This window comes from Ambystoma mexicanum, chromosome 13 (assembly GCF_040938575.1).
Source record: "Ambystoma mexicanum isolate Mex_15411 chromosome 13, UKY_AmexF1_1, whole genome shotgun sequence".
NCBI lineage: Eukaryota > Metazoa > Chordata > Amphibia > Caudata > Ambystomatidae > Ambystoma > Ambystoma mexicanum.
This window is the reverse complement of record NC_090938.1, coordinates 166,798,437-166,815,918: the sequence shown is the minus strand read 5'-3', so window position 1 is coordinate 166,815,918 and position 17,482 is coordinate 166,798,437.

Genomic DNA, 17,482 nt, shown 5'->3' with positions numbered 1-17,482 from the left:
AGGTGAGGCTTCTGCTCCTCAGACCCTTCCTGGATCTTCCATTTTTCATTCTTGGTTGATTTTTTGAGCCCCCAGCCCCTCTGTTTCTCCCCCCTTTCCCTGACTCCATTTCCGTGTGTGTTCCTTTCCCTCCCGCCTCCCAGCCCACCCACAGCCCCTGATTGGTCATCCCTCCGGTGATTACTGACCCTCGCAGGGCAGCCTTCTGTCTGACAGCCCCTTGTGGCTAAGGGCCCCTAGGCAAAGGGCGGCTCCCTGAGAGGCGGCTCCCTATCGTGTCTGCAGGTGTCAGCAGGGGAAATGAGTGGCCAGCCATCAGCCAGCAGCTACTAATTAGGGTAGGAGTGGCCCGGGTTAGGAGTGGAGCCTTCACTCTACCCTTGATACCGTGCCACTTAGCAAACTCTCCAATTTAGGTGTGTTTTTCGCCTGTTTTTAAAATTGCATTGAAGGTATTTAAAATTGCATTGTGAAACCTAGGCCCTTTTCTCCACTTTCAGGACACTCCAACTTAGGTGTGTTTTCACCTGTTTTTAAAATTGCATGGAAAGTATTTAAAGTTGCATTGTAAAACCTAGACCTTTTTCCCCACTTTCTGAACTCTCCAAATTAGGTGTGTTTTTTGCATGTTTTTAAAATTGCATTGCAAGTATTTAAAATTGCATTGTTAAACCTGGGCCTTTTTCCCCACTTTCAGGATCTCTATCTTAGGTGTGTTTTTGCTTGTTTTTAAAATTGCATTGAAAGTATTTTAAATTGCATTGTGAAACCTGTGCCTTTTCCCTCACTTTCAGGACTCTCCAACTTAGGTGTGTTTTTCGCATGTTTTTAAAATTGCATTGTGCAGGGATGTCATTTCCCCAAAATGTCAGGAGTAGCGGAAGTGACATCACATGACCCTTGACTTCTGATGACATCACAGGAAGTGATGTCATTTGACCCCAACCAGGAGTGATATCACCGGAAGCGATGGATTTCGACCTTTCACCCCTTGACAAAAAAGGAAGTGACATTACATAGCATTGTTCCTAAGTACACTACGAAAAATATGGTTACGATATCACTATAATGTGATGTACATTTCACACAAGAATGGATCGCCATATGTATCGTTAGGATAAGTGTGTATAGATCCATTTTATCAAATTACTGTGAATGCAAGCAGACATCCATGGCCAAATGATAATGATGTACTTAAGCACTTTATATAGAAAAGGGATACACCAAATATCACCCAATCTGTGTAGGTACTCATCTATCGACCTCAGAAGGATGAAAGGCTGAGTTGAGCCGTTTAAGTACAAACTAAATCAGTGACTCACCCCCTGAAGTGTGCCTGAAATAAACTTTTAATGGGTGTAGCAATTATTGTATAGAATTCCAGAAAGGCACATTATTTGGTATTCCTATTCTTTCTTATTTAGGGTCAGTGCTGAAAGTGTTAGACTTGTGGCACCCCTGTTCTTTTATTAAAAACGTTTTTTTAAGAGGCCTGAACAAGGAAGCCAGCAACTCCAGAAATAAAAAGCCACATGGTGCTGGCCACAGCCCAGGAGCTTGCATTACAAAAAACCCAAAAAAAGACACTTTTTATTTCTTCTTTTTTTTCTTATTAGGAGTAGCAAAGGAGACCACAGGGGTAGCAAATGAGACCTCAGAAGTTGCAGTTGCGACCACCTCTGGAGACCCCTAAATGACATCCCTGGCATTGTGGAAGTAGTGCCGTTCTGTGGCTTGCCTCCTAACATAGCATTCATCTGCAAACCTTTCTCCCACTATCTAAGCGCCTGTCGTCTTGTCCAATTGTCAACTTGTCCCATCTCGCTCTGTCTCATCTGCTTGTTCCCGGCCCTGCGTCCTTCCTTATTGTTCTCCCCTCCCCGTTCCCACTCCCTTCCTCTTCTCTCCCCTCCCCACTTACTCTATGTAGCTCTCTGTTTCTCCTATCTTTTCGAATTGCTTCTCTATTGACTATCCTGCTCTACTCACTAAATCTGGTAGGAAGAAGTTTAAAAAGGACATCCTCATCTCCAACCCAGGCCTCCCTATGGCTGACAACTATACCAGTGCCTCCTCCAGCCAAACTTTCACCGACATCCTCTTTGTTGTTCCCTCGCCGAACTATGGACTCTACATATGGGGCCTCATTACAAGTATTTATTTTATTTATTTATTCGGATTTATTTAAAGCGCACGTCAGCCCGGGGGCATCGTGGCGCTGTTACATGAATACATACATAGTCTGGTTACAATGGAAGGAAGATGGTTACAAAGCAATTTTCATTACAGGAAGCATTTCGTGTCGAACACTTTTCGTATCAGATGTGTGCGAGCTGAAGTGGGTGAAGGGAAGGTGGAGTTAGTTGAATAGCGTGGTTTTGAGGGATTTGCGAAAGAGATACAGAGATGGTTCTGCTCTGAGCGAGTTGGGGAGGGCATTCCAGAGCTTAGGTGCTATGTGAGGGAAGCCAATGCCGCCGGCTTTGGCTCTTTTTACAGTGGGTACTTGGAGTTGGTTGGCGTGATGACTTCTTCTGGGGCGGATGGAGGAGTTCTTGGTTATAGTTTCAGATAGGTAGGGGGGTGCTGTGTGGTTGATGCATTTGTGTGTGAGGGTGAGGATTTTAAAGTTGATCCTTTCCTTGACTGGGAGCCAGTGGACGCGTCTTCTGGCCTGTGAGATATGGTCAATTTTGGGAATGTGTAGTGCAGCACGGAGGGCATTGTTTTGCACTATTTGGAGCCTGTTTAGGTTTTTTGACGAGGTGCCTGCCAGGAGGGCGTTACAGTAGTCCAATCTGGCTCCTATAGTAGCTCTGGCTATGGAGAGGCAGTTGGGCGTGGTGAGGTAGGGTTTTATGGCGTAGATGAGTTTGGTAGTCAGAGCAGAAGCTGAGGCAATGGCGCTGGTTTGTCTTGTCATTGAGAGTGTCGCGTCAATGTAGACTCCTAAGGTCTTGACGGCAGAGGAGACAGGAATGCTAATACTGTCGATGATCATGTGCGAATAATCGGGGCTGAGTTTGGTTAGAGTTTCGTTAGGGGCTAGGATGATGATTTCGGTTTTGTCTCCGTTTAGGCAGAGACCATTGATAACCATCCATGTTTGGATAGTCGAGTAGATTTTGCGGAGGGCTTCTGAGTCAAGGTCGTAGTCTCCAGAGAGGGGGAGGAGGACCTGCGTGTCATCAGCGTAGTTGGTGTACGCTATGTTGAGGGAGTCCAGTAAGTCAAAGAGGGGTTTGGTGAATAGGTTGTAGAGGGTCGGTGCGGTGCAGGACCCTTGTGGGACTCCACAATTGATAGTGGTGGGGGGGGCGCTATCCTGGTCAGAGTATACTTTCATGGCCCTGCCTTCAAGGAAGGATGTGATCCACGTGGTAGCCTTGTGAGAGAAGTGTGCAGCATTGGAGAGGTGCGATGTGAGAATGCTGTGGTCGACCAGATCGAATGCTGCAGAAAGGTCGAGTAGGAGGAGGAGGGCAGGTTTGCCTGTGCCCATTATTTTAGTAATTTGATTTTTTAAATCTAGAAGAGCAGATTCAGTTCCATGGCCTTTGCGGAAACCTGACTGTCTTTTGCCTAGGATGGTGTTGGTTTCCAGGTAGTGTTGGATTTGATTGTGTGCGGCTTTGTCTAGGATTTTAAGGAGAAAGGGGACGGTGGTGATGGGGCGATAGTTGTTAGGGGAGGAAGGATCGAGAGAGGTTTTTTTTAGGAGCGGGCGGACCCAGGCTTCTTTTAGGCATTGTGGTACACTTCCAGATGCGAAATTGGCATTGATAAAAGCCGTGATGATGGGGGTGAGGTATTCTGCGCACTCTTTGATTACGGAGGGTGGGCAGATATCCCCTTTGCATGTGGAGGGTTTGATTTTTTTAAGGAGGTCCTTGACTTCCGTCTCTGAGACTTCTCTGAAGGCAAAAAGGGGTGTTTGTGAAGGAGAGTTGTAGGTGAGAGGTATGGGCGGGCAGGTGGGGGTGTTGAGAGCTTTGCGTTGGGAGGCTATTTTGTCTTGGAGTAATTTAACTTTGTTGAGGAGAGCAGCCTGGATGCCTGTACACCATGCTTCATCCTTGATCATTTCGTCTGGGCTGGAGGCTGGTGTGGTGAGTTCTTTGAATATGGAGAAAATTTCTCTTGATTTGGAACTGGCATTAATGATTCTCTGGTTGTAGGATTCGGATTTCGCAAGGAATATGGCTTTTTTGTAGGTCAGAGAGATCTCTTTAAAGTCATTAAGCGAGGATTGGTTAGGCGCTGCTTGCCACCTGGATGGGCTTTGCGTTTCTTAGTGCGTAGGACGGATAGTTCTTCAGTGAACCAGGAATTGCAGTGTATTGATTTTTTCCCTTTTTTTTCTTCTAGCGGGGCAATGAAATGGCTTGAGTGAGTGTGCTGGAGTAGATGTTGGCTAGAGATGTAGGGTCAAGGGGGAATGGATGCTTGAGTTGCGGGGTATCAAGGAGAGGGGCGAGGTTGGCAGCAGTGAGTTTTTTGGAGCTTCTTACTTTAGCGGGTGGGGCATGAGATAAGGTTTTATGAGTGGGAGTGGTAGGAATGGTGAATTGGATGAGGTGATGGTCCGTCCATGGAAGGGCTGAGATGGAGGTAATTGCAGATGAGCAGTTGTGATCAGCTAGCCAGTCAATGGATCTGCCTTTGCTGTGAGTGGGTGCAGTAATTTTGTGTTCGAACCCCATGTTAGATAATTCTTTGGCTAAATTAGCGGCTGCTTTGTCCTTCGGGTCAGCTAAGCCAAGATTAATGTCCCCTAGAAGGATGCTTTTGGTGGTGCTTTTGAGGTTGTTGCCTATGTTTTGGAGGAGTTGCTTTTGGTAGTCAAGGGGAGATCCTGGTGGTCTGTAGGTGATAAAGAAGTTTATGGTGCAATTAGGTGAAAGGGCTAGTTTGGCAGTGAGGAGATTGGCGTTATTGTCCCATTGTTGATTACACATTCTTATGGAGAGGGTGTCCTTAAAGATGAGGGCGACGCCGCCACCAATTTGTAAGTTTTTACGGTCCTGTCTAAGGATGGTATAGTTTTCAGGGAGAGCGAGGTGAATGGAGGGACTGGAGGCTTCATGGAGCCAGGTTTCGGAAATGGCAAGTATGTCGAGATTGTGGCGGTAAGGCAACAAAGGCGCCGGTATTGCTATCAGCACCGTTGCTACTGTACCGACATACTAGGAGTTTTGCTCGCGGGTGCCCTTGCAGCCACCAGGTCTGACCTAGTGGCCATAACGGCACCCGTGAGCAGAACATGATGGTAGCACCGGTACCGTTATTAATGGTACCATAGCTACCACCCTCCCCATTCCCATTGAGCCCTATGGGGATCAAATGAGAACGGGGATGTACTGGGCCTGGCACCCGCGAAAGGGCAATTCCCCAGTCTGGCTGGGCCGGAATAGCCCGGTAATTGCCCATTCGCGGGTGCTGGACCCGGATGCGAGTTTGGAGGAAGCCTTGCCGGTTTTACCGGCAAGTCTACCTCCAACCTCGTAATGAGGCCCATGGTCTCTGTGCTCTCTCCCTAATACTCCTCTCCCATTAATGGAGGCACCCGGTGGGAGGCCCTCTTGGCCTCCTACCACTCCTCTAAGGTCATCATAAATGTTTACTTGAATGGTACCATCTTGGTCCAAGGCCCTCAAGCCAACCTTCTCCTCTTCGATCGACGCTTCCTGCGCCTCATCAATTTACTTTCTTCTCCTGCTGTCCCCTCTCTCTCCTCCACAACTTCCTTGCCTACCCTCGCCGTCTCCCCCTTGGCTACCTTACCCTCTCCTCCTTCATCTTCTACCCCCCCTCGGGCTTCTTCTACACATTCGCAGGGCGTACCTCTGATTTGTACCCCTCCCAGGAAGTCTTTCAAGGATGGAAACCTTCTCCATATTGCCAATCTAAACTCTCGCTCTGCTGTCAAACACTCCTTTCACATCTGCAGCCTCATGGTGGAACTCGACCTTGATGTCCTCGGTCTCACGAGACATGGTTCACAGCCAGCTCTGTTACGAGCTTTGACACTCTCCTCCCTGATGGCTACAAGATCCTCTCTGTGCCCAGATCCAACTGTTCTGGAGGGGGTGTAGCCCTGATCTTCCCAGAGTGGATTCCTGCCTCTGTCATTCCTATGCAGGCCTACTTCTCTTTTGAATGCCTCATCTGCAGGCTCTGTCTCTCTCTCTCTCTCTCTCCTGGCCATTCCCTTACTGTGGCTACCATCTATCGGTCACCTGGTCAGATCTCCTCCTTCGTCTCTGAGTGGGCGGACCTCTCCTCTTCCCTCCTGGTCTCAACCACTCAACTCCTCCTTCTTGGAGACTTCAGCATCCACTTGGATGCTTCCTGTCCTTCAATTGGACTCTTGCATGACCTCTGCAACTCTCTCTCACTCTCTATTCTCCCCTCTGGCCCGACTCACTCCGCAGGGCACACTCTGGATGTTCTGATCTCTTCTGATCTTCCCCTCTCAATTCCTATCATCAATACTCTCTCCTGTAGTGATTACTTTCTCCTTTCCTCTCATCTCACCCTCTCTACCCCTCAGGCCAAGCCAACTCCAGCACTGCCACCTACCTTCTCGGTTATCCGACCCATGAAGCGTGTGTCAGTGGAGGCTTTCGCCACCACTTTCTCCCTACCTCCCCCCTTGGCTGACTCACACCCTGACACAGTCCTTTCCATGCTCCACTCTGCTATATCTGATACCCTCAATGTTCTTGCCACTGTCATGAGGATACGCTTGAAGCCCAACGCCAAGTGCAACTCTTGGTATGACTCAGACCTTGTCACCCTTCAACGCTAAAGCAGGGTGGCTGAGATGATATGGCGTGCTTCCAGTACATCCTCTGACAAACGGGCCTGTCGCCTGCTCCAAAGGCAATACCAGCTCTCAATCCACACCAAGAAGAGAGCCCACAACCAAGCCTGCATCTCCGCAGCATCTTCCAAATCAGCTGAACTCTTTGAAATATTCAAGGAGCTTGCCAATCCTGCTTCAGTCTCGACCTCTCCCATCCCCTCCCAGGCCCTCTGCACCGCCCTGGCTTCTCATTTCATCTCTAAAACTCAGGACATCCTGTCCTCTCTCTCTTGCTCTCCCCCTCCTCCCTCTACTCCCTGCCTTTCCTCTGGCCATTCTTCAGCCACCTCTCCTCCCTCCTTCTCTGCCTTTCCCCTGTTCTCCTCAGACAAAGTTTCTAGACAAGTCTGATCTATGAAAGTCTCATCTAAACAGGTTAACTCCTGTTCCTCCAAAACCATCAAGGACCACATTGAAATCCTGGCTCCTATTCTGGCTGATTTCTGCAACCACTCCTTTGCCACTGGAGTCATCCCCTCCCCTCTGAAGCACTCCCTTGTGCACCCTCTTCTTAAGAAACCCCCTGCCGAGCCTTCCTGCCCATGTCATGAGCGCTACTCCCGAGGAGCCAAGACTGGCCCAGCGTCCCCGGAAGCAGGCTCATCATCCACACACCCGGTTCCAGCAGACCCCTACAGGGGCCCTTTGGACCATGTCCTGGCGCCTCTGGCACCAGGCTCATAAGGAACCACAGTTCCGGCGCCATGGGCGCCGGGCTCATATTCTTAAAGTGTGCAGTAGTGATTGGGTGGACTTACCTGTGGCAGACCATGCTGCATACTCACCTAGAACAATCCAAGCTGGGTGAAGTCCCAGCCACTGGCTGGGAGGGACCAATCCTCTGTTACAGGAACTCTTTTCTTACCTGGGTGAGGCTGGAGGAAGAATACGCACCAAAGCACTTCTCCACTATTTAAACCACGCCCGATAGAATTTAAGTGCTTCGCGTTATTCTGCAACAGCAGCAGGACGCTCACCGAGTCGGCTCCTGCATTCCAGGTCCAGACACACCCTCAGCTTCTCGAGCAGCAACCTGTGAATGAAGAAAAGGCACAGGAACATCTACTCACCAGAATTCAGCCACAAGAGTCCAATCTCCAACAACCTGCAAATAAAGACATAAGGTTAGAAAACGGGCAACACGCTCGCAGCTGCGCTCGCTTACCTTATCCATCCGTGATCACACCGGAGTTCACCGCGGCCTACGCTTCGGCAGCATCCCATCACCTGGAAGACAAAAGACATTGTTAGTGGTGTCCGAGCCAAAGGGTTCGCAACTCAGTTATACTTACGCGCTTCTTCACGCGCAGCAGCGGCAGCATCGCCCTCAGCATTTCGGCATCTGAAAGAAAGGAAAAGACATTATTAGAGGTGCCCATTTTGAAGTGGCCACAATTCAGTAATACTTACGCGCTTCTTCGCGCGCTGCAGCGGCAGCATCGCCCTCAGCATTTCGGCACCTGAAACGAAGGAAAAGACATTATCAGAGGCGCCCATTTGGAAACGGCCACAATTCAGTTATACTTACTTGCCACCGCACGTGCAACAGCGGCGGCATCGCCCACAGCATCTCGGCACCTGAAAGACAGAAAAGGACATTATAAAAGGGTGCTCCTTCAGAAGCGGCCTCAGATCTTCTATACTCACGAGCCTCTTCTTGCACAGCAGTGGTGGTGTCGCCAACAGCTCCTCGGCACCTGAAGGACTATTACAAGCCACAAAAGGACACTGAGCCTAAACACTGAAATCATCCAGTGACGTAACTGGATTCCACGCGCCCCTGCACCAGAAGCAGGATGGAGAGCTCGGCTTTACTAAACCAAAGGTGAGAGTTCGTGGAGACCAGTCGAGAACCAAGAAGTGGGAAAAGCAGAAGATTGGTGGGAGAACTTATCCAACCAGCTTGTATTTACCCCTTTTTCTTCCACCTGCAGAAAACTCACCTTACAAGCCAGACAGTCAGTATTCGGAGGTCCTGCCCAGAGCGACTTCCGAGTTCTACGCCTCATCATAGTCATAGAAGCAACTGTAGCAGTCCACTTTGGGTCAGCGCCTCCGTGGGAATCAGTTGAGCGTTACAGCCCAGCTAACTATCGTCCAATCTCCATCACTCCTTTCCTAAGCAAACTCCTGAAAAAGCTGGCCATCTCCCAGCCTAATCTTCACTCTGAATCTGTTGGTTGTCTCCATGACCATCAGTCTGGCTTCAGAGCTGCCAGAAGCACAGAAACTGCTCTCCTCAACATCCATGAAGACCTGCTCTCCAACCTTGATTCCAACACCCCCTTTGTCCTGATCTTACTTGATCTCTCTTCCTCCTTTGACACAGTCAACCATGCTATCCTGCTCAACTGTCTCCGTGATAACCTGGGTGTCACTGATTAGGCCCTGGCTTGGCTGACCTCCTTCCTTTCCGATCGACCCTCCCAGGTCCAACTTGGGTCCTTCCTCTCCTCTATCTCTATCTCTACCTGTCCCCCAGGGTTAAAACCTTTCTCCCTGGCTTTTTAACCAATACCTGGCACTTCTTTCCCACTGCATTGCCTCTCTCTGCCCCAACTTTCAGTGCTATGCGGATGACACTCAACACATTTTCAGGCTCCCTTCTGCCACCTCTTCTGCTTCTCTCAATTCTGACTGTCCACCATCCAGGAGTGGTATGCCGCAAATGGTCTCTGCCTTAATGCCAGTAAGACTGAGATTCTCCTGATCGGAACACCGGCCCCCTCATTTCCTGTCACTCTCAGGCTGGCCTCTCTTGGCCCTCTTCCTGCTCCTAACTGTGAGGCTAAAAACCTTGGGGTCACCTTCGACTCCACCCTTTCCTTCTCTCCTCATATTGCTGACGTCTCTAAGAAGTCACACTAGCAGCTGCACCTCCTCAGGGCTATTCATCCTTTCCTCTCCTTTCCCCAGACGCTCACTGTACCCAGAGCTCTGTTGCTCTATAGGCTGGACAACTGCAACAGCCTCTTTCTAAATCTGCCTGCCTCTACTCTCCACCCTGTGCAAATCATCCAAAGCAGGACTGCCAGACTTGTCCTTGGCCTCAAGCCGAGGGATCATATCTCTCCAGGACTGAAATCTCTGCACTGGCTCCCAGTGGCAGCGGGGATTAAGTTCAAAACACTCTGCATTGTCCACAAGGCCTTCTGGGGCCTGGGCACTCAATACCTTCAACTCCCTCTTCCTAAATATCTTCCTTCTCGAGCTCTTCTCTCATCCGCCTCCATCTCCCTCAGCATAAGTCGCTTCTCCAAGCAGCGAGTTGGTGGTAGTTCTCTTTTTTCTGCTGAGACCTTCCTCTGGAACAGCCTCCCTGCCTCTCTGAAACTTGAGGAGAACCATCTCCGGTTCCAGAAGCACCTCAAACTCTTCCTCTTTGCTTCTGCTTTCTCTCCTCTTCTCCCCTTCCGATCTCCTGGCTGAATATGAAACTGCACTGGTTACCTGGCTACCCTCTGATCTCAGGCCTAGGATCCCCTCTTGCATCCTGCACTGCATCCTGTATCCCTACAGCCCCTACTAGCACTTGACAATTGATGTCTGCACTTACCCCTGCACTTGCCACCAGCTGGCTGCACTTTCATCTATTATTTATTGTCTTTATTTATTTTACTGTTATCCTATGTACTGCACTGCCCCCTCCACTTTCTCCCCGCACTTTTCCACTTCCCTCCTCCCCTGCACTTGTGCAATCTCAATATCACCTGGCCTAGTAGGATCACTATCTCTGTCTTCCCTCTGTTTCCCCTTGTTAGGGAGAATATTCAAAATGTTCTAATTTCCCTTACCTTTTGAGACCCCAAGCAACTTTTCTGGATTTCTAGAATTTGATTTTTTTACCTGGGATGAGTGACAGCCTTTTTTTACACACTTTCATGTATTTTGTGTGTGTTTTACTTTTGTGTTCTTTGGTTATGGAGTTTTAAAACAACTCCAGTGGCATCATCTTTTTCTATGTGTCACACAGCACCTTCAGTGCAGTGGCACAGGGGTGCCTTTCAGACTCCCCAAGGTTTAAATACCTTCTCTGGGACTGACTACCGTCTAAAGCATGTAAAGTTAAATTGGCTTTACTAGTCTTTTTAAATCTACTGACCGAGCACACACTATCTTCCTATAGAGTGCTGGAGGGGTTGTCTAGCTCCCCCTGAGTCAAAACACTCATGTAACAGTAAAATGTTACCTTTTCCTACTTTAAATAGCTGGTGGCAGTGGTTTAGATCAACTACCATGATTTTTCCCGACTGCTAACAACGGTAGCTAAAAATCGGATCAGCCATGTTTTTCAATATGGCACCCAAGACCTATCTGTAAAAAAAGATGCCAGTCATCTTTTTTCACCATTTCTTTTAGGAAAAGTCCTTCTTGTGCACCAAACCACGTTTGGTCCCTTTGTTCGTTGGCCTTTGGCGGCTTCAGTGCTGAAGCCCTCCTCTGTCACCTGAGTGTCTGGGGTGGACAGGATGTGAGGGAGGTGCCTGAAACCCCTGTGCTTAGTCTCCTAGGAGACCTGAATGTACTCTGGCGTGATTGGCTGGCTGACTGTCCAGCAAGGACAGCCATCCTGCTGTTTGAGTGACAGCCAGGCTGGAATAAATGTGGAAAAAGTGTTTAAAAGCATTTCTCTGGGACTTGGAAAGCAGAGTCGACCACTGGAATGAAAGAACCGAAGACGAGCTGAAGGAAGAGGACTGCTGCAACTCCTGGACAACTGGTGAAGCCCAGCTGCAGGTCCAAATTGCCTGAAACTCCAATCGACAGAGAAGCCCTTCAATGTTAACTTTGGCCCGTGATTTTGGTGGGAACAACCAACTCGTAAGCCACCTGCACACCAAACTTTTCTGGTTGAATTTTCATCAGAGTGCTGTTGAAAACCGGATAGCCAGAGGGAAGGAAACCAGCTGTGGACTTTAAGGCACTCACACCTTAAACCGAAGTCTTGCAACAGCTTTTGGCCTCATCCCTGGGCAGTGCAGGAACCTCCCGATGTCGTCTTTCTTGTCCCCACGACTGAAGCCCAGGAACCGTGAGATCTTCTCAAACTGCCAGGAACAACAGCCTCAGCTACAGCTTTCTTCATTGACAAGGTACTATGTAAACGCGGTCCGTAACTATTTTCGGCCATCGAGAAAGTGCGTGAAACTTTCCTCAACTTCAAAGGCTTGTCCTTCCCGAAACATTGGTCAAACTTTTCGCCTAGCCAAATTCTTCTAAACTCTGTGGCAAAGACTTAACCGTTATCTACCAGAACTGTGCTATACAAATACTCTGAACCATTAACTTTGGCCCAGGCCTATGAGAAGAATTGCTGGTTGTATTTAACTGAAACCCTTTGCCCTGCCTATGAATGTATTTGGGCTGTCTATTCTTTTAACCTTGTCTTTTTATCCCTTTAATAAGTATCTGAAGCGTCATTTTGCTCCCACTTCACAGGAGCTAAAACGTGTTCATTTACTTACCGGTTGGATGTTTGTGGTGTTTTAGTGTGCGATATTTAGCTGCTTATGCTAGTGTAATGTTTTATAACTGGCTGAGCAAATAAATGTATATTCTTTTACCAAGAAATCTTGAGTAAGTGTTTATTTGAATCACTGTATTATTTGGTCCTTTGTGTAACGTATTCTACTGCTCACTTAAACTCCTGAGAGAAGTCTGGCTGCTCAGCCATCACTACCACTTTACTGTGTAGTACAGGCCTGTACCAAAGGTGAAATTGTGCTTACACTTGTATTCCTAATTGCCTGTAGTGTTCCCAAAGGGTACTTCAGGTGATTCTGCCTAACACTGGTGTACAGCAGTGAGGATAAAGTATACTTGTTACATTTAGAGTGCTACTTTTACCTGTGTTCAAATAATCCTCACAAGGCTAAGCAGCAACACTAGTAAAGCAATTGTTTTATCATGACTGATCTGGAAAGCTACAGACAGGAAACCCTAGTCACTTTAACTGTTGATCAATTGAGAAAGATATGTAAAGCTAGGAATACCACTGTCAAAGGCAAAAAGGTTGAAGATAGAAAAGTTGTTAAAATACCAAAGTCTGAGGAGTGGGTCTGAAACCCCCACACCTGCAGAAAATGTGGAAAATGTTGATGAGCATGATAATATGTCAGAGCCTAGCTCTAATATTGTGGATGAGTTAGATGGGGCAGAAGAGACTCAGAATGTAGGCCCTGTCTTACCTCTACCTGCTCATAGGCCTCAACCTTTGACCACAGGGACCCCATCAGGTCCAAACCTATGTCCTGAATTTGTCTCTTTAGAAAAATTGAGACTGGAGTTAGAATTTAAAATAATCCAAGCTCAAACTGAAAGCAAACATCAAGAGCTTAGACTCAGAGAAATGGAATTGAATCATGCACTTGAAATGAAAAAGTTGTCTCTTGAAACTGGTTCTCTCCCGGAGTCCTTTACGTCTTCCATTCCTAAGAGGCCTTGCATGCCAAAGATGCAGTAAGTATGTATGAGGTTAAGCTTGATATTTTGGATTGGTTAGCTGCTTTTGAATATAACCATGGGATTCAAGACATTACAGGGAATCAGTTGATTCCTTGGCTTTTTTCTTGGCTACCCCCTGTTGCAACTGATGTGGTAATTGAGTTGGGGGATATAGACAGAAAGGAGTATGAAACTGTGAATCTATCCTTGATAGCTAGATTTGGGAAGACCCCTTCTCAGTATCTTAAGAGGTTTAGAACCCTCAAAAAGCATGATGGTACCCCGTGGGCTAGCCGGGTGACTGAATGATTGAAAAACTTAGATGGCTGGGTTAATGGTTACAGAGTGAACACTTATGAAGGTGTTGAGGGGTTTCTCCCAGGGTCGGCTGAGCCTTCCGCGGACCTCCGGGCTGGGAGGCCCCAACTCCTCCCGCGTATCCCAAAAATGAGTATGAGACACACACAAGAAGCAAGGTGGTTCTGCTGTTTATTGAGTAACGGCAGGGATGGGTCTAGGATCGTACGCGTCCGTCCTGACTCTCGAAATTCGTGGGGCTCGCAGGCCCCTTTTGCCTCAGTATGACGCGCTACTTGCGTCACCTGGGAAAGTTAGCAAAAAACCTATCGCCACTCTGGATTGGTTCCTCGAGTGGTAGGGTTAGTAGAGCATATGTATAGAGAACGCTGTTATTTGTTAAGGGTCAGTCAGGTGGTATACTTGGGTTGTCCCTTCTATTAGATACATGAAAATTGTTACACGGAGACCCCTAATGATTGGCTAATGTTAATGGCGTCAGTGATGAGTGCCCCATGTTCTGATTGGTCCACTCGCGAGCCCCCCAGCCTGGGACCATCATTGTTCCCAGCTCGCGGTGTACCTGTCATTTGCAACAATATGTAACTATGTGTTTGTGCAGACAATGCGTGGATTTGCTCATATGCCTGAGAGCAGACTATTCCCACCGCTGTAGGTGTCCATTGGGTCATTTCATTGTTGCAGCCTGTGTCTCAAACGTGGGACCTAGGCGACTTCTCCCTCCTGGGTCTGGCACCGTCAGGTTCGGCTTGGTCACGTGAGGAGAGACCGTGGTTGAGGCAGAATTCTGCACATTTAATGTTGTATTTTCCACTGTGTGTCTGGCTTAGTTTGCATGTGTGACCTTGGCTTCGGCTTGTGGCATGCGAGTTGCAACATTGCCCCCTTGGCTGTCAGTTCTCGCTGGGCTCATTCTGCAGGGTCAGCAATTGTACTCTTGCTCGTTCAATGTTCGTGGAGGCTCTTGCTTGCGGCCTACTTGGGCCTTTTACATAGTTGGGGATGTTTAATGTACGGCACTTTAAGTTGCGGTATCACATTGCTTCATATCCAGTATCATGTCTTCGTTGTATTTTTATCACAATGCAAGGGTTAGGAGAAGCGTCAGCAAGCATTTTCGATGAGTGCTTTGTGGTCTTGCGTTTCTGCATTTTGAAAAACCTATGTGAAAAATAATAAAGATGCGCGTCAGTGGGTGTGTCCGTCACCTACGTCATAGCACTGAATATGTGCTTCGTGTGGATTGGTGTGGGCGTGTCCAGTGTGCATGGTTGCACGGGTGTTCTGACAGTTGGCTAGGTCGTCATGGCATCTCTAACGATGTGTTTATTTACTGTTGAAAGGTTTAGTCGAGTTCATCCATGCCACAGGTGTCGGCTTGAGCAGGGCAGGCTGGTGGGCAGGCTGATGGGCACATCCGTATGTTCCTGTACCAGGGTATTTGGTCGTCTGGTAGGTAGGCAAATTCATCTCGTGGCGGGTGTCTGGGTCGTGATCCTCTAGGCCAGGGGCGCGAGGAGATTGGGGGGAGTCTTTTGTCCCATTCTCCCACTTCAGTCCCCCCTCTGGTCGACTTGTCGACCACAAACATATCCTTTTCCTTATCTCCTCTTACTCTCCATATTTTAGTTACTCCTCCCAGGTGTCCATAGTGGTTTACATGGTCATCAAATGATCAATACATATACATACAACTTCCTCCCGGTGTGCAGTATACCCATTTCCCGATGTAGCTTCTCGGGTTTCTTGGGTTTTCGAGCTTCACGGATGGCGGGTCCAGGTGGTTGGTGATAATCTGTTTGCGCAGTTTTTCTCTTTCCTTTATTATTGTGTCTGTGTCTGTGTGCTGGCCATCATCAGTTGGCATCAAGGGGTGCATACCAACCATTTCGATCATTTCGTCTGTAGTGCGTGCTTTCCGGGCTTTCCAGAACCTTATTATAATCAATGCAGCTCCAGCCAGTATTATACATCCAACTATAATCTTCAGTCCGTCCGACAGCCATGATGGCATCCATGACCATAACAATGAAAACCAGCTGTCATCATTCTTCACTCCTTTACTTTCTTCCATCATTTTGGAGTGCATCTGGGCCAGTTGTGATACTGCTTCGGTGAGTGTACCATTGTCGGCATCGTTAGCAGGAATAAATGTGCAGCATGATTGTCCTATCTTTGCGCAAACTCCTCCTTCCATTGCCGTAAGGAGATCTAATACCTATCTGTTCTGTAGTGCTACCATCCTCACTGCTCGCAGTTCCTCTTTTATTGCGTTGAATCCATTTACTGTAGAATTAATTGTCATCATCAGCTCCCATCGGGTTATCTGGAGCCATTTTGCGTTTGCATAAGCTTGTAGTCCCGGATGTATTATTGACGAGAAAAACATTGCTGCTCTGCTGAATAGTCTGTGTTCTGGTGGGATTGAAGTGAGTGCTGTTTCCGACCTTCCCCATAGGTAATTTCTTGTCAGAGGTTCTCCTTGTCTCTTTTTTCTATTCAGGACATTATTGTTGTTGTTGTTTTCGTTGTCTGACCTCCTCTTGTTTCCTTCATCCATTTTAGGGAAACTCGCCATGTTCACATGTTTCTGGGGCACCACTAGTGATGGTACATTAATGTGTACCATTGTGCATATACCGTTCCACAGAGGGGGCAGTGTGTGGTATGCCTTGTTTCCGCAGGCCCAATAGTGGTCCATTAATACTGCTGTTCCTGCTCCCCCCTCTGGTAGCTCTAACACGCTGGCACAGTTGGTGTTTTATCCCACGTCCACTTCTCCTCTAAGTTGGTAGCATAGCTTAGGTGCAGACAGCGGCAGTATGCTCATCGGGTCTTCATCCTTCTCCATCCATGTCAGTATGGGTACATACTTGCCCCAAATCGTCCAACATCTGTTATTGTGTTCATCAATGGTGGTAATATTTTCTCTTGTTACCATGTTGCTGCCAACCACTCCTATGTCCCATTTATTGTTCATGTATACCTTCCCCGTTATTGTTACCAGTGGTCTTTCCCAACATCCTTGTGTGCCAGGAACTTTGGTGGCGTACCAGTCACATGGTAGGTATTGTAGTGTTACTTTCTTCGTTTCTCCCTTTTCAGGACCACTTGTCATGTATCTGAATGCTTCAGCATGCAAACTGCTCTTGTGGTAACTCAAATAAGACTTGAGGAAGTTGTTTTCGTATGGATTTGTGTCTCGCGTTTTCCACACCAGTCTCACCACCGTCCCTTGAAATCGCCCTCTCGTTTGGAATAGTGCCAGGTATATTATACATCGTGCCGTCTTTTCATCTATTTCTGTGGCAACGAATGTTCGAGAAGCGCTCATGGCATATGGGATCAATGAGCAGACATAGCAGCTGTCTTCTGTTGTCTGCTTACCTATTTGGGTCATGTGCTGGTACCACATGTTGTTCGAGACGTGTGCTGAATCTGTTATGTAATTATCAATGCCTTTATTATCTGAGTATGTGCTGCGTTTAGCTCTACTTCCCTTATGTGGAGGGTTGCTAGTACCACCTGACGTAACACCTGTTGCAGCCGTGGGTGGGGGTACGTTAGGTTTGGGTGCAGCCAATATATTGATATCATAACTTTTCTGCCATACAGAGGCAGCCAAAAAACCAGTGATCACCAAAACCCCTATCATTTTTATTACAAAAGCTAGTCTCACCGGCATTTACTCTTACCTTGCTGCAGTCCGGCAGCTTATTCTTTCGACGTTAAAGTTGCCCGACTGAAAATTCTCAATATGCTTGTTACTATTGTTAGTTGTCGTTATCAAGCCCTCCCTATCAGGTAGTCGTTCAGTGCCCAGGCGAAGAGCTGTTCCCACGCCAATCTAAG